Here is a 21,377-nt window from a genome sequence, read left to right on the forward strand (position 1 = left end):
AACTACCCATTTCAGAAAAATTCAACCATAAAAGGCCACTCAAACTTCTGTAATTACAAATCACCAATATCAGTAAATATGCAAAATCTCTGCAGAAGTAAGTCATCTAAATAATTCCACATTAATGGGATCTGTAACTAATGAAGAGGTTGCTGCTAGCAAACGACTTTATATTTCATTGTTTCATTTACAAATAAAGTGCCTGTTGCCCTTGAAGAATAAATTGCTTATGCTACATTAAAAAATGCTAAGCTAGTAATTTTGCAATGGGGAATGGATGGCAAACTGATAACAGGTTTATAGTTACTAGGTAACTCCTCCAAAGGAGGGAATTCATAGGATTGTAGCACCCATTACAGTACAACACAGTGCAGTATCAGCAATCCATCTGCATACTGTGGGAGTAGAACCCACAGCCTTCTGCATCAAACACAAGTATACTACCTGTTGTGCTACTAATAATGCAAATGACTTAGCATAAGTAGCACTAAATTTCTCTTCCCCTGAAGCTCTCACCTCCTTGTAAACTCCACTTAACAATCAACCAAATCTCTCAGCTTCACAGCAAAAGAAATCTGGAAAAAGCCAAAACGTATTTGGGGAGGGGGGCAAAGGCCCAAAACCAGGGACACATTTTAAATATTGCTTGTACAATCTTAGAAAGTTGCTAAAATAAAATGTTTTGTGTTTCCTGAAAGATAGGAATACTGAAACTTAAAAAGCTATCATTATTTAGTAAAATCAGTTCTCACTGATTTGCCAGAAAACACAAATTTTAAGAGGAACACACCAAAAGTATGAGCCAAATATTCTGTGAAAATCTGGACAGTGGAGAGCTATGGACTCAATTCCCTGAATCACAAGAGGTGGAATGGGTAGAGAATTCAGGCTCTCTTGTTTGAGCCTAAGTAACACTAACCACCAGGTATACCTAAATGGGGCATTTTGCACACACACACACACACACACACACACACACACACACACACACACACACACACACACACACACACACACACACACACACACACATGGGAGCAGCATAACTCCTGCAAATAAAAGAATAAAACTCTCCTTAATGGCATGACTCTGGCTTTGGCAGTAGCAACAGAAGAGTGGCAGCATAACTTCTGTAACACAGAGCAATAAGAAAACACTAACTAGTTTAGTTAGTTTAACTTCCCCATGCAAATCCACATTAGTGTGAAAACTCCACTTCATTAATTTTTCCCGACAGGTCATGCAGCTGTTAAAGTGGGGTGAACTCCCCCTACCCCTAGCTCTATGGTTCTGGCACCCATGCACCATTGCTATCTTATCCCCCCTCTACAAAATAATGGAAAAACGCATACATAAACAAATGCTTGAAAATATTATTCAGGAAAACCTCCTAACCCCCACACAACATGGCTTTTGTCACCATCATAGCACTGCCACTGCTCTCAAATCCTTTATTCAGACCATTGCCAGAGCTTGTGATGAAAACAAACTGGTTTCTAGCCTCTTCCTTGATTTATCTGAAGCTTTTGACACTGTCTCCCACAATCTGCTTCTATCTAAACTTAAAAACTTTAATCATTCACAATCTACAATACTCTGATTCACCAGCTACCTCTCTGATAGACCACAGTCTACAAGATAGCAATCAGCCTCCTCTCCTTTCCTTTCTATTCATACCAGCATACCCCAAGGTTCCATTCCAGGGCCTCTCATCTTTAACATCTTTACAAATAATCATCACACATCTCTCCCTCATTCCTCTCTTATCCAGTATGCAGATGATTCCACCATCATATCTTGCTCTGATAATTTCCCCCACCTTCTCTCCCTTACCCAAGACTCACTTCTATCAATCAAGAACTGGCTTACCAGTAAAGAACTCCTACTCAATCACCAAAAAAACAAACTTCTTCTCTTTTTACCTAAATCTTTACAACATTGCAAAAAATCCTTCTCAGTTGCATATCTCAACAATACTACTACCTCGATCAAAACACATACAAAACTCCTTGGTGTAATTATCGATGATAAACTTAAGCTTGACATCCATATCATACAGGCTGTCAAAAAACACACCAAAAACTAGGCCTGCTCTATAGTAATAAAAAATACCTGACAATGGACACAAAACATTCTCTGACACAAGCTTTTCTTCTGCCTACTCTATTTTATGCTGCACCCATACTCATTAATCTTCAATCCAATCTCATGGTCAAACTTGAATCCACCTACAATAAAACTGGCAGATTTGCCGCAAATCTACCTTACCATTCCCATCACTGTAATGACCTAAAAAATCTTATGTGGCCTGAAGTTCAAAACCAACTCTTACTTCCATAACTCCACTTCACATACTCTATACTAGCTAATCCTTCCCTCTGTCCTGTTTTGTCTCCCCTAATCTCCCCCTGTACCCCCAAACCCTTTTTCTGTAGTGCAGATCAACATCTCCTGGAAGTCTACAAGCCCATAAAGCAAATTGGTAAGCTCCTGTATAGCCACTCTGTTGCCAGCACTTGGAATAAGCTTCCCCCAGACCTTAGAGCTATCACTAATGGTCTTTGTTTCAAAAACACTAAAAGATTAGCAGCTCAGTATATTGAATTGCCCCTGCTCTACCCCAGCCTGACCTATTCCTCCACATCCTGCCATCCCCTTTCTCTCTAATTACACTCATACAGTAACTATACCCTTATTACCTTTCCTTCATCATGCTGACAATCTACCTAAATATCAAATACTATCTAAGGCTATATATAACCTTTTGTTCTCTCACACAAGTTTATATAGCAAAATTTATTCTATATCTCCTAACTTGTTGACTACATGCCAATTGTTAATTGTACTCTTTCTTTCTGTGAAAATGGTACTAGTTTTATTATTCTTATGTTAATTTAGTCTAGTTGCTGTTAGTAAACCATACCAATTCTTGTTTTATCATTAGTCCTAAGCCATGCATTCTGTTTTTTGTAAACAAATGCTTATGACTTATATCTTTTATACCACTCAAGTTCTCTGTTATCATTAATAGTTCAGCTCTGTATTTCTATTTGTATATGTGAATGTTTTTGATGTTTTTATATGTTATGGAGCTTATATATGTTTATATTTCTTATGTTTGCATATGTTTTGGAGCTTTTCTCCTCGGGCCTCTGCTGAAAAAGGGCTTCTTGCTCAGTCAGACTAATCCAGTTAATAAACATCAAATAAATAAAATAAATAAATCTAGGCTTAAAGAACCAGCTCAACTTGACTACTTGATTCTTTTTGGAGTGATTAATTTTTAACTATTTATTTTGTTATAAATAAAATGTGGTTATTTAATTGCTGCTGCTGCAGAAACTCAAGAAAGGTAATGAGACCAAAATGTTTTTTTTTTACTGTTTTATTTGTTGGAACCTGAATTAGGTTGCTGCTGATACTGACATTTAGACATTTTAGTGAACATTCAGCTTTTTGGGTGGCCTGCAACAATTGATAAAGGAAAATGTAAAGTAAAGTCTGTGCCTGTATGTGTATATGTGTGCATGTATGCACATCTGTGCATGTGTGCATCTGTGCAGGTACATGCGCATACATGTGTGTTGTGTGCACATGTATGTGGGGTGACTATTTGGCAGAATGTCATGTAGTCCAATTAGTCCAATGCACTACACAATGATAACAGTTAATGCAATAAATGCAAAAATCAAAAAACTCAAAAACAAAACTCAAAAACATCAAATCTGCTTTGGCATACTGACTCCTTCCTTCTTGATGATCACATTCTGGTCCACACTGGCTCACTGACCTATTTGGTCACTACAGGAAAGCAATCAAACCATTTCTGCAGAGATCAGCACACACTGCATATCTCAGTGTAGATAATCAGAGTAAAGAGATAATCTCTCTGTTCTTTCTACCCAAGGTGATGCAACCTCAGAGAAAGCATACTTAGAGATTAGAAGTCAACAGTAAAATCTTAACATCAGGGAGTACAGGGAGGATGAGCTCCTTGCAAAAAAGTAGATTTAACTATTGCACAGTTGAAAGTATCCTATCAGCAGTGTAGCCAGTAGTCAGTTAGTTGAAGGTAGGAAATTGGGGCTAGGAAGCCGGGTGCTTGTAAGTCAAGTCATGCAAAATGTACCTTATATTACATTAAAACAAAATTATACATCCAGCAATATACATCTAAATGGACACTGACCTGTGTCTTGCCTCCATTCCACAAAATGAGCCTTTCGTTAATGAACATTTCTTGCCCTTTAGGAGCACTGGCATCATAATGTCCAACCTGCACATGTGTGATGCTTTTGCCATTTGCTGAAACCTGCCAGTTTAACAAGTCATACTTTGCAGGAGTGTCTCCATTTTCATCAAACTGCACTGTTTCACCTGAGCCGTCTTGAATATGTATATTCTTCACATAGTGTAGTAGCTAAGATTGACATGAATGCACATATAATTCTAAGGTTACTATACTTAACCTTACTCAGAGCAGCTCAATTGGAAATCTTATTTTTCATAAAAACATTAATGTATGTTGAGTATTTGTAATCACTGAACCAAGAGATTTCACTTTCAGATTTTAACCCTCTATGTTTCTACTTTAGACAATGACATCTCTATCTGTTATGTATATCTTATTTCATTTGTTGCTTTTCATTGCACTTCATTTGCAATGCAATAGTTTTTACAACTTCTGAAGAAAAAATGAATACTTTTCAAATGTTTTGTACATTTATAACCATGTGCCCAGTTCACTTGTTGTTCATTCAAGGTATAATGCAAAATGAGCAGCTCAAAAAATGTGTTTATCATTCTGTGATAATTGGCAGTCAACATCCAGATACACTATACCACAGACTAACCAAACATGTGACTATTGTTTATTCTGTAAAGAAAATGACATTTTGTTGAGTACTTGTTGTACATTTATCTTTGAATAGTGAGTATTACTGGGTAAATACACTGCCACAATCTCACAGTGGGAGGGTGGTGTCAAAGCAGAGGTGTTACCCAGGGGTATTTGCAAGGGACACCAACTTCACTTACAGGTGATAGCTTTCAGTGTATGTGGAAACATTCACTCATAAGGGAAGAACACTGTTTGCCATTTCAGTGATGCTATTCCCTAATCTCCTTCCAAGTGTGTGAGGCTAAGTCTTTATAAAAAAGTTCTTATTGCTGGGATGCTGATGAGCGAGCAAAATATTGCCATGGCTGCCCTGGGTTACTGGCACGCTGGAAACAAATTAATCTGGATGCCGCTTCTCTTATATGTAGCTACTGATAGACTTTTTTCTGCTGCAAGAATGTGAGTTAACTAAACTGGTTGAAAAGCATCAGAAGGAAATTGAAAGTCGCTTCAGTACTAAACAATGTCTTACTAAACTAGATCATTTATTGTTTGTGGTCATGGTGTATGATTCTAAGTTGCAATAAATAAAAGTTAAAAAATTAACAAGAGAACACTGTGATTTTACTAGGGGTAATATTTTTATCTGGCCTTAGGAAAGAGTTAATCAACAGAGGAAGAGAATGTGTTTACAACATCTGCTGATATTAGTGGTGAATCAATGGGGACGGCAGCAGTGCCCTTGGCAACTCCCTCCCTTGAAGTAATGCCTTCCATTGGTTCATCATTGGCTTTGGCAGGGACAGATTCTACCTTGACAGGGAGTACATCCAATGACTCTAATTCTTCTACGGAAATGGCATTAACGTCCTTTGTTACCCTGAGACTGGGAGGGGGGGTAGGCCCAAGACCATTAATTCACCTTCGGCTTTTCCAAAGCTTCCAGATTTTGTGCAAAAGAAAAACAATGAACGGAGAAGCTACTCGATCAACAGAGTGGTGAGAAAACAGAAAATATCGATTTGACTTATAATGATAACATTGTTTGTAATTTATCCAATTTTGTTTTATCTAATGAGCAAATAAGTATCTTAAACAGAGGTTTAATGTTTGTGCCTAGCAAGGGTTCTAGGCTCAGTGATGTACTGGATTTATATCTTTTCGGTAGAGGTATACAGCTGAAATGTTTATTGGGGAATAGCAGTGGGAGCAAGTACAATGTTTTGAGAAACTTTAGCTCTTATGTACCTCCTGTGCATCCTGTGATGGAAGTGTTTTTAAAAACATGTGAGGATGAGATCATAAATTATTTGAATTCCAGGCAATGTTATAACTATCAGAATTTATCTAATGAAGAAAGGAAGATTTGCAGTTGCTGGTTGATAACAGGAGCATTGTGATTAGCCCCACAGACAAGGATAGTGCTCTCGTGGCATTGGACTTTAAGTTTTATCATGATAAAATAATGGCAATGCTGAATACTTATTTTTGTCTTACTCCACTTGAGGTGAGGATGATTATGAATAATGTTAAACAGGATTTAAAGAAATTTAGACATAGTGGTTTGTTGTGTGAAGATATATTTAATTTTGTTTGTGTTGATTTTCCAATTATTCCGTTGTTCAAAGCATTGCCTAAGATACATAAAGATTTGTTCAACCCACCCTTTAGACCAATTGTATCTGGCATGGGATAGGTCACAGAGAATGCTTTTATTTGGGTAGAATCTAAGTTGAAGTTGGCATTAGCATCGACACCAAGGGTTTTGAAGGATACGGCAGATATTTTAAGCATGTTATATGAATCCATCTCAGTGAAAGATTGTAGTAATGGTTGTTTATTTGTTACGATGGATATTAACAACCTTTTTACAGTCATACGTAGTGGTCATGGTTTGGAAGTGGTTGATTGTTTCCTCAAACAGAATAATATTTTTCAGGATAAGATAAGAACAATTATCAATATGTTGAGGCTAATTTTGAATAATAATATCTTCTTGTATAATGGTCAACACTATCGGCAGATTAGGGAAGTCACCATGGGTACGTCATGTGCGAATTCATATGTAAATGTGGTATTAGCATATTGGGAGGAAAGTGTCATTTTTTAAAGCACAGCATAAGTGGTTTAAATATTTAGTATATTATGCAAGATTCATAGATGATGTGTTTATATTATGGGAGTGTACACAAGAAGAATTATTTAACTTTGTAGTATATCTTCAGTTGACCACAGGTTTTCTATGATTTAGTGTGTCTTGCTCCAGTTCAGAAACAGATTTTATGTATGTCCGGGTTAGAAGGGTATGAGATGGGCAAGTACAAACCTCGATGCTCAGGAAGAGTTGTTGGAGGAATAGTCTTTTACCCTATGACAGTATGCATCCTAGACATGTCTTTCATAACATTATGAAAGGACAGATGTATAGAACTTCTAGACTTTGTATGGAGGAATCTGAATTTGTGGAACAAATAGAATGTTTGGCTACATGTTTAAGATCTAGAAAGTCTGAAGGTAGTAGGGTTAACAAACTCATCAATACTAGTAAAATGAATAGGGAGATCAGGGCCTTTCCCTGGTATTCCAATACCAGCGAGGAGGTTGGCCAGACTAAGTACTGTGGAAACAACAATAAACTGCATGTCATTTTAAAATACAATAATAACATAGGAGAAATGTGTGGCATTATAAGGCATAATTTAAAGATTTTACATACAGATGACAAATTGAAAGATATTGTAGGGATGTCCCCTTCATTTAGTTTTAAACAGAATAGGAATTTGAAAGATATGTTATGTAATGATGCGGTTACGAGCCATAATAATTTTTATTCTAGGCAGGGATCTTTGTCTGCAGACATTGCAAGACATGCTCTAGTACTGCACAGTATAATGATTTCATCCATCCCATAACAGGCAAGTATTATTCATTTACACATTATGCAGATTGTCAAATGAAAAATGTGGTATATCTTGCTAGGTGTAATGACTGCAGTTCATTTAATTTAGGCAAAACAAACTCTCACCTTAAGGACAGAATTTTACAACATTTATCAGCTATAAGGTGTAAAAATATTCATAATGTCTTGTATCAACATGTTATGAGTAATGATGGACACAATTTTGCATTTATAGTTTTGCAAGTTGTGAAAATGAGCTTGAGGGGAGGGGATTTAGTAAACCTAACTGAACTGAATGAAATAAAATGAATAGTTGAGCTTAGAGCTGTTAGGGCTCCAGGCTTGAATGGTGTATTACCTTTAAAACCAGTTTTGAAGGATCAGAGACCCCAGTACAGAAATGTCATTGGTGTTTTCTTGTTTAAATGCTCTTGTTTCATTCATTATCTTGTCTGATGAAGGGGATTCATCCAGAAAGTGCTCACTTGTTTTATCTGCTTTAATTTTTTTTTTATTAAATATTTTGATTGCTTTCAGTCTGGTGGTATTGTGTTTTTTGTTATTTTAGCAGAGCTATTTGAGTTAAACGCCTGACCTTTGGTGTCTGTTTTTCCTCCTTTGTGTGTGACATTCTGAGTATGAGTGCACAACTGAGCTACCCCCCACCACAGCACTTTGACCTGATACCCATGTAAAGGTATGTACAGCCTGACAGAAATATTGCTACAGTATTAAAATGGTGATCACAGTAAACTTATTGCACACTCTTTTGTTTGTTGTGGATACTGTGGCACCCACTTCCATGATGTATGTTATAATGGAAGCCTGGGAGATATCGTGTGTCCCTAGGTTCACCAGGAATTCCTCAGTGGCCATGAATGGTTGTTCCATTGCAGGCCCTCCACCAGTGATGGCACAATCACTGGCTACATCAGCTGCCCTTTGACATGCAGCATTCACCATGACTGTAGCATAGTATCAAAGCTGCTCATATGTCCTGTCATGGTGGCCAGTCTAATTCACATCCCACAGTGCAGCCTGCTGTTCCCTGTTATGCCTTCCCCTAGCTAGGAGGATGCGATGATGCTGCCATAGTCCTTGAAGTACTAGTTTGCTTTCCGTCTGAGAAGGGGACATGCCATTTATGCAACACTAGTCCTGAAATACACCAAAAAGGAAACACATTACAGGATCAAATACATGTATGTCCACTATGTATAGATACACCAAGAACAAAATGGCCAGCACTATCCACTGATTGCTCTCACATGTCATTCCCTACAGTGTGACAACATACTACATGTGTGGATACATCTGAGATAGTATTACTACAGAAGTAGCTGTCTGTGTGCTATGAGAGATTCTGCTGTATTGATCATACACCCAACACTCTGGTCCACTGCGGCGTGTCCCCTAAAACTAGCCACCCAATAATATGTCATAAGACCAGTGCTAGACAAATAACAATCTGTTATTATGACCACTATATTGGGACAGTCCAGCAACACCAGTGTGCCACAATGACAAAAGACAATGCAACCCTGATATATTGTATGTCCCCTGTATGTGTAAGACAGCAGGGTATCATTGACATGTCATTACCACAGGTCTAAGACAGGCTTACTGCTGTACTCCCTATTCCCCATACATCTATCCTCTGATTTGTATCCTGTTATACACAAAAACAGTTACATACCTGGTGGAGTGTGGTACTTTTTTGTTGAAATGTGCTACTACTACTGTTTTGCAAAGGTGTGCTCTGTGTAAGGAAAGTTTCATACAGAATGTTTGCCCATGGCCAGCTGCTTGCATTTTAACATACTTTTCATTAGCAGGTAATTACCTCTAAACCATTCTGTGACTCTGACATGTTAATTGCAGCCAAAACAGCTGAGTTGCACTATGATTAGCCAATGGCATGCAATCACTGTGTGATATAAAAGGCCTTCATGTAGAACAGGGATCCTTTCTTAGCTGTTGAGATGGACATTACTGGAGTGAGGTGACTTATGTTGTCACAGAGGGTAAGTCTATAGCAGAAAGCTTTACATAGAGCTGTGTGTACCACAGGCTGCAGCTGCAGGTAATAGACATAGGCAGACAGTGTGAACACTTTGGAGGACAAGAAGCTGTAGGTGTATCTGTGTCAGCTGTGTCAGTCGTGCTATAGAGGCAGAGCCAGGGAGAAAGTACCCTTTAGTTTCCAATTATGGCATGTGTTTATGGTACATATGTTAGGCAACTGTACCAATAACGTAGTAATAGGTGACATACAGTAATGCTATACAGATATGTGATATGTGTCCTGACATGTAGGCCTTAGACTTTCAGCAGTGAAAAGCAGTTATTTACTTTGCAATGCTTTGTGTGGATAATGAGTGCATGAGTCCTTCTTTAATTGCTGTCTTCACAATAATGTAATTGAAATGCAACACAGCACTGGATTTGAACCCAGGACTGTGTGTGGCAAAATGCACTGCATGCAAGGCATTTAACAGACTGAGCTACTGAGTTACTGCTACAGGGGGTACATTTGCAAGATATATGTGCACACATGCTGTGACATACATTTTCTACATCCATCAGTATGTGCATGGCTTTATATGGATGTATTCTGTACCAGAGTCCAAGTTGAATAAGTATTTTGCTATGAATGCCTTTGCAGGTGACTTTCTATATGTTGCTGATAAAAGGGCACATTTACCTGCGATCACAGGCCTCAGTTACATCTGTTATCATGTCTTTGCTGTCTAGTGGTGTACTGTTGCACCAGAGTCCAAGGTACAGTCCCATTTATTCCATTAGGTTTTATTCCAGTTTGCGTGGTGCAGCGTGCACACAGTTCCACTACAAAATGCCTTATGTCTGTAATTGTCAATTACTAAATTTTGCTCAAACCAGCTGTTTTAAATAAGAGTTGTGTGGCATGGTGGGTTAATGCAGTGTTCTGCAGATCTGATGGGCTCGGGTTCAAAACATGGCAGAGGTGTTTATTTTGTACATGTGTCTTACAATGTTAGAAAAACATTATAGTCATTATAGCTCTATTTAGCTGAGCTTAGCAAAGCTGCACTGTGCAGTGCACTGGTCTGTGCTTTGCTAAAAAAATAAAGAAAACAAAAAAGGGGATATAGGAAAGTGATGAAATGTGGGCAAGCAGGGGGAATACACAGTAAAAGGCAATCAGGGATGTGCAGAAAGCATGTAGGAAAGAACCATAGCTATCCATTTTTGGACAGCAGAGAGAGGGGTGAGGACAACATAACTGTGTTGTCAAGCCAACTGGACCAAATTACATGTGTCCAGTGGACATATGTGTGAAACAGAGAGCTATGTGTAGGATGATATATATATATTTTTGGGTACAGGTGGCCATTTTTTTAAGGTGAGATTGGAATGTTGGGGAAAGAACATAAGTCCATATGGGGGAGATAAGTTGGTAAGTGAGGATGCATTTGTAAACAGACAAGACAGAGAAGACAGCAGGCAAGGGTGGTGAGTGACACATGGGGGGGTGAACACCTTGGATAGGGAGGGTGTTGTGGAATCTGAGTCCTATGTTCCTCCATATGGCAGAATTAAGACTCATGACCCCACCCATGGGACTGTCAACACTGCTCCAACACTGCCCCAAGGGTGGTTGTACTGGAGGCTGGGGACCAGGGTGAGGCAGCCCCACCAGGGTGGTCAGCATGCCCTCAGTTCAGTGCAGGCAGCAGTTATAACCATGTAGGACTATCCTGTGCACCAAGACTGACACCTCCACATGAGTGACAACACCCCCTCCACCACTACTTTCAGAGGGGGACCAGGCCCCATCCCTTGGTCCGATACTACCCAATACTGTAGGTAGTGCAGTGGCAGCAGAAAGAGCACAACTGGTCTGGGTCCCAGTGCCATGGCTGGTTGAGGGAAGGCAGGGGGATCAGCCTACACTGATGTGCTGTGGTAAATGAGGTATAGCAATAAGTTACGGTTAGGAATAATCAAACCAATGTTAGTATTAACAGAATCATATTTATTCATCCAAATACATATTAATAGGTTCATAGGTTCATAGATTGGCACTAGGCTATTGTCCCTAGGGCCTGTACAAGCCTAGCCATAACAATTCCCTTGCTATTACTTCCCACAATATTTACTTCCCTGCACCCCTGTCTAGCAGCATGACTAATGTGATCCCCGGGGTGAATTTCCTATCTCCCATCCAATCGTCAAGGTTCATTTTAAAGAGGGCCAAAGAGGTGCTCTGCTTGACATTTATGGGCAGTCTATTCCAGAGTTTGGGGAGTCTCTGGGTCAGGAACCTATCCCTCCAGCATGTCTTGTTCATTGTGATAACAAGGTTTAGATGCCTGGTGTGTTTGGCTCTGAGGGATTGTGATTTCTTTAGGTGTAGCATGTCCAACAGCTTTGGGTTTGACATGGCCTTGTATGTTAAGCAGAGATCACCTCTAAGTAGACGATATGCAATAGAGTCTAGCTAGAGTTTTTTTAGATGGACAGCATGAGCATCTGCTTTAGGCCTGTGATTCTTTTAGTGAGGTATTTCTGCAGCCTTTCCAGTTATTGCAGATGTCTTGAGAGATACATACAAAATGGGGCATTGTATTCTATAATAGGTCTATTCTATAATGGGTCTAATGAGGTATGAGTACAGTGGAACAATGACCTCCTTTTTTTCTGGATGAAAAGCCCTTAGTAATGAGGTGTGCCACATAGAAGGATTCCTGACTGTTGTGACAATGTGATTATTGAAGGTGAGACCACTGTCCACCTGTGTCCCTAAGTCTCTTATCACACTTTCGGTGTTTCTAGTACTGCCACTTCTGTGGTAATTCACAGGTAATTGTTTTTTCCCAAAGGGGATAACTATACATTTCTTGGCATTGAGCTTGAGCCCATGGCTCTGGCACCAAGCATCTGTTTCTGTAAGGCCCTTTTGTAGAATAGCCACATCATTTGGGGATTCAATAATGGCTCCTGGTTTGCAGTCATCTGTTGACTTTGTTAGCCAGAGTCTCTTAGTGTTGGCCTGCTCTTCAGAGAAGTAGATGCAAAACAGGAGCGGTTCTAGGACTGAACCTTGAGGTACTCTACTTGTCACTTGTCTGAAGCTGTATTTGGAGATGTCTACTTTTGCAGTGTGGGTTCTGCCAGTAAGCTAGTTGGCAACCCATTGGGTGATGTAGGGATTAATGCCCAGCTTAGTAAGTTTATCTATGATTCCAGAGAGGGGGATGGTGTTGAAGGCCGTGGCGTGGTCCAGATAGGCTGTGTGGACCACCTTACCCTCATCCACAGCTCTGGAGACTGATTTGAAGAAGTCAATCAGGTTTGGGAGACAAGATCGGCCCTTCATGAACCCAAACTGGGTGGGGTCCAGTGTTTGAAGGTTGCCAATGTCTTTGTTTATAAGTTCCATGCTAATATGTACTATGGCCTTGCAGACCAAGCTCATCAGACTGATGGGACGGTAGTTCCCAGGATCCAAGGTGGATTCCCCCTTGCGGAGTGGGATAACTGTAGCAGTGCGCCACTCAGTGGGCATGAAGCCTAAGGTGAGGCTATGATTAAACAAAACACTTAGGTGAGGTGCCAGTTCATTTTGTAGTTCATGTAGTACACAGCCCGGGATGTCATCTGGTCCCATGGATGCTGTATTCTTAGCTTTGGAGAGTGTGTTTTTTACCTGTGTGGCCATTATTACCAGAATTTGGCAATATTTCAGTATTGAGATGGGCCCTTTAAGGGGTGCAAGGGGGGAGAAGTTGTTACTGAATCGATCTGCTAGGATATTGGCAATATCCTTGGGATCAGTATATTTAATGCCATTCTGTTTTACCTCAGAGCAGATATGAGCATTGCCATTTAGATTCTTGACATAGCTATAGAATGCCTTGTGGTTGTCTTTGGAATCTTTGGCAATTTTATTTTCATAACTAGCTTTGGAGGATTTTATGAGGGATCTCAGTTTCTTACTGAGGCTGGTAGGGGAATTGTTTTGCATAATGGAATTTTCCTCTTTTCTGCAACAGTTTCTACCTTTTGTTGTAAAGTTTGTTTATGGCAGGGGACCACCAGATTGGCTTCCTTTTTTTGGAGGACAGCGTCTTGGTTCTCTTTGGGATGGCATGATTCATGCACGAGTGGATGTGCTCATACAGTGCCTTAGGATTCAGCAGTCAGACTTTCAGTTCACATCTGCATGGGTGTAATGAAGATTGTCACTTCTGACCTCAGTAGCATGAAGTTGGCTTTGGAGAAGTTTTTTACAAGGTTTCCTTACTGGGGGGTGGGGGAGGGATGTGGATGTCAAGGGTGATTAACTTATGGTCAGACCTGACTAACAAGGGGGTGACCATAGGTGTGGATCATCAATTTCCCATGTTGGTAATTACCAGGTCTACGATATTGGAGCCCCTGGTGGGACTATGGATTAGTTGATCCAGGGCATTGGAATTTATGAATTCCAAGAATTGTTGGGCAAAGGTGTTGATACATGAGTAGTTTTTCCATTTAATGGCAGGGTAGTTGAACTCACCCAGTATTAGGGTGTTTGGTTATATCTTAATATTTTCCAGTATGTTTAGAAAGATGGCAGTGAGAATCTTGGGGCATGGTAGGGGATCTGTAGCAAGCTACAATTTGGATTACAGTCTTACCTAGTGTGAGTTGCACCTAGAGAATTTCAGATGCATTGTGTTGGGCAACCAGCCTGGTGGCGTGAATATCCTTGGTGAATATGGACACTCCTCCACCTTTAATGTTTTGGTCCTGGTTTGGTGGCTGAAAAGTGTGGTAAGAGTTGTAGCCTGGTATTGCAGGGGTGCTGTCTGGATCCTTGAACCAGGTGCCAGTTACTGCACAGATATCGATGTTCTCCATTTTTAGGAGTGCCTTGAGAGAGTGCATTTTGAGGTTTAGATTTCTAGCATTGAGTAGCATTACCTTCAAATTTTGCATGCTTGTACCTGTTATGGTGGTGGTTTTGTCCTTTGAACTTTGCCTAAAAAAGGCACTATAGGGTGGCAAGAGTCTTAGTCAGTGACCTGCATCCCAGGGGTGACAGGTGCAGACCATGTCTGGCAAAGCATTGTGGTCTGTCGATCATGTCATCCCAGGCAGACAGATACTGGATCCCCTTTGAATGACACCAGAAGCTTAGCCAATTGTTTAAGTCAATCATTTTGTCCTTATACTGTGGTAGCATTCTGGGTGAAGGTAGGATGCTACTCAGGGCTAGGGTCATACCTGCCTGGGCCACATGATCCCAGAGCTCTTCCATGTCTCTTTTCATGTAGTTCAGGGAGGTACATCTCAAGTCATTCACTCCAACATGGACAATGACAGAGTCATATTTGTACTTGTTCTGGAGTGACTTGAGTGCATGCATTATGTGGCAGATCCTGGCACCCAAAAGGCAGCTGACTGTAATTTTCTCCTTGTTCAGCCGGGTGAGTGGGACATCAGTGTGCCTGTCTATAGAGCCACCTATGACTAAAGTGTTGGGTACATTGTTTTGCCTTAGGGGCTGTTGGGTGGCACACTGGTGTTGTGAGCTATGTGACACTTTGGTTATGATTGGTGTTTGTTTGCTTTTCAGCTTCAGAGGTCCTTGTTGCTTGGGCAGGTTACTGTTAAGGGCCTCCACATATGAAGGTTTAGTGTTGCTATGTGAGGGTGTTGGTGATGTGGATTTAGAAGGACTATGTGTTTCTCAAGGTGTAGTGCAAGTGTTAACCTTCTTCTCCTGACTGTCTGGCACAATCTTGGGTGGAGAGAGCTTTGCTTCCAGTTTGGCTATATAAGAGCATCTCTCAAAGGTTGTAGTGTTAGGTGGTAGAAGGAGAGGGATGTCTGTGTACATAAGGCAATTGTTGCATTGCCCCAGCATGCCCAGATTCACCAGGTGAACAGGAGAAATCACCAGAAGCTGACCGTTGGACATGCCTGGTATGGTGTTTTTTTTTTTTTGTAAAGTACAAGAGCTGTATTCCCTTACCTTGGCAAGGTACTTTGCAATTGTAGGCTGTTTAGTGCCTACAATTAATTTCTCCTTATTAACAAGGAGAGTTGAGTGCTTTTGTCAGTTTAAGGCTTCCTAATGCTTTCCAGCAGATTTTAGAGCAAGTGCTAGTCACAGGGATGCTTAAAGGTAAGATGGAAAAAATGGTTAAGCCTAAACACTGCAGTGTGCACTAGAGGAGTTCAATGTGAAAGTGGGTAACTTAAGTTTTACCTGTCTAAAAAGTGAAGTTTTAGTGGAGAGTCACTATTTTTAAAACAGCAAGATAGATTGAAAGGGGGTTGTCACTTTTGTATTCTGGTACTATGGAATACAGTAGGATGGCCAATAAATTTAAACAGTTGAAGGGGAGTGATTTGACAAAATGATAATTTTGCACTTACACAAGCCAGTAAAAGCAGAGAGGAAATGAGATATATGGTCAAATTAACATAAGGGCCAGGTAACTAGAAAGACAGTGGTGCTTTAGAACACAAACAGTATCCAGCTGGGAGTGTGGGGAAAAATTTCTGCCTGACTCACAAGCGACAGAGCTGTGGTCTCTTTTCAAGTTTTAATATGCATTTAAAAGCAGAATACAAGTAAAACACAAGGTAAAGAAAACAAATCACAGTATTCAAAATAGAAAAAGGCAATAAAGTAATACAAAATACAAGAAATAAAAAGCAAACTAACATTTCCCTCACAACAAAGTGTAGCAGATTCTGGGTGAGCCTTTCTAGGAAAGCTCTGAAATGTTTTATTTTACCCCTTAAATAGAAGGTTTAGTTCCTACCTCCACCCCCTCAGTTCATAGATGATTAACCTTAACTGACCTGTTCTATCTTATGTGTGAGTCCTTAATTGATCTGTTCTGATTTCTGCCTGCCTCATAAGAGACAGAGCTGTGGTCTCTTTTCAAGTTTTACTATGCAGTTAAAAGCAGAATACAAGTAAAACACAAGGTAAAGAAAACAAATCATAGTATTCAAAACAGAAAAAGGCAATAAAGTAATAAAAAATACAACAAATAAAAAACAAACTAATCTTTCCTTCACAGCAAAGTGTAGCAGAGTCTGAGTGAGCTTTTCAAGTAAAGCAATGTATATTATGCGCAACACAACATTAAGTAATATAATAGTCAGTATGGTAACAGCATGCCAGTATGAAGTAAACCATAGGGCCAACAAAACAGTTAGGTTAAGAAAATATGTTAATACTGCATCACAATAAAACATAACAATAATCAAACACATTTTCCAAAATATAGTTAAACAAAATATGTCATTATTAAATTATAATAAAACATAACAATAATGACATACATTTTCCAAAATATAGTTTAACAAAATGTTAATATTAAATCAAAATAATAAATAACATTAATAAATAAATGAAGATAAGGGTGGGGAGAGAGTGAAAAATATTCCATTACTGACATTGCAGATTATATCCCTGAAAACATTGAAATATATACTATACAGTTGTGTAGTAACAGTTTTGAGTACAGTACTGCAATTCTCCTATAGCTGATATAGCACGTAGATACCTCTCAAGCTGTTAGCATGGGTCAGTATGGGTCAAGCAATAACAAATGCAGGTACAACACTACACAGAACGGTTTCACATAATGTAGACTTATATAACTACCCAGGTGTTCTGTAAATGGATTTGGTAATACATTGCATTCCAGGTAATACTTAATCTGTTAAACATGTGACAGACGAAATAGGCAGTTTTAAGTAGATTACGAGAAATCTTGAAACTTGAGGGGCATTTTTGTGTACAGTAAGTAAACTAGACAGCCATCATGCCTTAGTTGGCAGGCATGGGAGTAGAATCCAATAGCTATGACTGCAGGGGACATCTGCAAATAATGTATTAATTGACTACAGTAACTTAGTACAAACATGCAAGGGATACAACCATACTAGGACTACTCAGCTTTATTTATGAATCGAAAATGCTGATAAACACATTCTTGCTATTGATGTTAACATCCTTTGAAATCTAAACACAATACCTGTTCAAAATATGAGCTACTTTGCCCATATATTTATTGTATTCCTGGTGAGAGAGAAAATGTGAGCATTACGTGACTGATATTGAAACTTTAGTGCTACACACCATTGGATTTGAACCTAGGATTGTATGTGACAAAATGTACTGCATACAAAACATTTAACAGACTGAGTTACTGAGTCACTGATGACTACTGAGTGACTGATACTTGCCTGGAGATCACCTGGAACTATACTGTGAATTGAGCAACAGGACATTCCTCTGGCATTCTAGTACTATTACAGTGTTATACTAGACTGCAGTGACAGTAGAACACACATACATGGAATACAACCATGCTGCATACATTAAAAAAGATGTATTTTAGAATCAATACTGCTAGTGACCACGTTCTATTGTTATTGGTATGAAATATTTGTGAAGTCCACAAATATCTGCACATGGACTGGGATACCTCACCCTTATACCTTTATTACCTGCTGTCTGAGAAAGAGAGAGCATTATGTAATGGATATTGGCCTGGGGACAGACTTGGACAGTACTATGTGTTAAGTGATACAGTCTGCAGGCCATTATATTTGCTGGCTACAGCAATTACAGTGTTACACTTGACTGCAGTGACCTTACCATTGACAATCAATGCATACAGCTGTATTGCAATGGTTTTGACAACACAATCCTGCTGAACAACATTTTGCTTACTGTTATTGGTATTGTTATTGTTCTATCGAAATACAGTTCTTATTATTTATTTATTGCACTGCAGCTCTGATTGCCCATTTATTGCACTACAGTTCTACTTGACCATTTATTGCACTACAATTTTTTTTGTTTATACTTTATTGCAGTACATGTTTTACTCTTTCTTGCTTATTGAACTACAGTTAGTATACTAAATCGGTACTTACCATACTCATGGTGCAACCTGGCCAGGCACCTAGCATGGGATTCAACATTGCTAGTGCTCTCAGCTGCAGCTTTATGGAGAGAAGCACACCATTATGCATACCAGCTTTGCAGACATTCAGCTTGCATACTGGTAAAACAGAGGTAAAATTACTTACATATTTGTGAGGCATTCCCTGCTCTCACCTTTTGGTCTCCAGTATCTAAGGTTCCCCTCTTTCTCCTTTTCAGGTCATCATGGGGATGATGACACTGCTCACCTGTGTGGCAGATACCAGTAATACTGGTGAGTTCCTTGGCTAAATAGTCCCAGGCCTCCGCCTTACAATCTTAGCCCTGGAATCCATACTGCATCAGCCAAGGTTCATGGTTTTAACAAGGAGCTGGACCATGACCCTGGACTCCCGAATACCCTATATCTGTACCTCCAGCAATACCAACAGCTGAGTGAACTCCAATAACTGTTGCAGAATTCCCACCTATTGGGCTTAATATCGGCTGTTTTCCCACCCTTACACATCATTTGGCAACATTCAAAAAAGCAACAAACCACTTAGCACCATGCAAACTAGCTAAATGAAACCAAGCAGTGTAACAACTCACAGAACCATGGTTTTAGTGAGACTTAGCACCATGCAAACATTGGTAGCTGTTAGTGTGTTTATGCACTGCTTACCATGAATGAGCAGTGCTTAGCAAAGCACAGCAGTGCCAAAATTAGCAATAGTTTAATGAAATTAAAGAAAGATATTCTGCCTGTTATGGACTTGAACCCAGGGCCTACTACACATAAGGCCATAACTCTACCCATGTAGCTAGTTTGATGCTATAAAGACTAGTATACCTTCACAAATACTACTACACTACCTATTAGCATTGCTGAGTACTGCGCCAAACCAGGAAAATACGCTTAAACAAAACTATAATTAAATAAGTAATTACATCCAGTTTATATTTTTAGATATCTGGTAGGTATCGGCCATGTTTGTATGAGCACCACTCAGCTCTGCTGTGTTCCACACCACACTGTGCAAACAAAAGAAAAAAAAAGAAAGAAAGAAAAATAGAAAAAATAATAAAAGCTTTATTATGATAATTAATTACATCCGGATTCTATTTTTAGATATCTGCCAGGTGTCAGCTGTCTGTATGTGAGCACAGCTTGGCTTTTCTGCACTCCACACCATGTCGCGCAAGCATGCAATAAAAAAAATTACAAAAATTATAGCACATAATAAAAATGACATATTATGCAGCTAACACACTTCACAACATTACAACAGTGGTGGAAAGCATTACATGGATCTCAGACTCATCTGCAGCACAGGTAGCTGCTACACTTCTACCTACACTCATTAAATATCCATGTTCCTTGACTGTCCCTCGGCAGCGCGCCATCAATAATATGCATGGCACACTGCCGAGGGGAACCATGTCCGTTTACACAAATACATTCCATGTAGGCTCTACACTGTGCCTACATGGACTTTATTAAATCCTGGGGATAGTCTAAGTGCCTAAAATAAAGATGCAAACCAAAGTCATTCTAGGCTGCCAGGCTGCTACCATTTTGGATAAAAGTACTAAACCCTAGGTGGTAAGCTTGTCTATAGTGAAATGAACATGGATACCTGTGATAGTAATAGTAATATTTTCCTTTTTTTTAATCACAAACTAAGCTTTGATCAGTTTGTTAAGACTGATTCATTCAGCTAGATATGCAGAAATGTCAGTTTCCATTAAATACTTGAACATATTTCTGATGTAAGTTTATTTAGCCTTCTGTTATTGCTCTGAGGGTATCTAAAACAACTTGACACTTCACTTGTAAACATTCTTGTATTGCATTTCATTTGCCTTTTCTATGATAAATTTGCATCTTAAATTTCATTCTACTCTGACTGCTGAGATGCACAATTCTACTATTTGGAGGATTGTTGAATGCTGGGCTGGCTGCTTTTGTAGTACTGCCATTTCATTCTCAATGGCACATATTTAAAATATGGGAAGAAACAGAATTAGCTTAAAAAAGTAAAAACAGAAAGAGTTTGTATACATTCCATACAAAAGGCAATACAGACAGAAATCAAACTTGAGAAACAACTGCTGAGAGGCAGTGACCTTTGTGTCAAAGAAAACTTTCCAATGACCTCAAAGAGGTTTTGAAAGGTATTCAGTAACCCAGGTAGAAATGGATCACATACTGTTTGACTGGGTAATAACACCTGTAGGAAAAGCAACTTATGTTGGGTATTTAGATGAACTACTAGCTTGCAAAGAATGTCACATTTTTCTATCAGCATTTTTTTATTTACATATTTAGTTAATATTACTGCTTTTTATCATAGGTCAGGTAATGCACTACTTATCTATCTGTGGAACTATCTGCCTACTGCTGCAACTTCCTAATGGGTACAAAATGGTATGCAATTAGCTTATTTTGTTACTTGTGTACAGTTCCTTATGTATTTTCTAAAGTGTAGGTAAAATAATAAAAAAGAGGATTATGCGATCTTAAACAGATTATTATGAGTCTGAGACATAGATGCCTAGAAATTCATCTTCATAGCAAAGCTCGAGAGGTGAATCTTGGCCTGGTCAGTTACCCAATCATAATTCTTTGTAGTGTGGGGAATTTTATCTGCTGTCTACACTACCAGTTACAGAAATAAAACTAAAAAAAGAAAAAGATAAAGCAGTGG

This window comes from Protopterus annectens, chromosome 4.part1 (assembly GCF_019279795.1).
Source record: "Protopterus annectens isolate FY-2018-M chromosome 4.part1, PAN1.0, whole genome shotgun sequence".
NCBI lineage: Eukaryota > Metazoa > Chordata > Ceratodontiformes > Protopteridae > Protopterus > Protopterus annectens.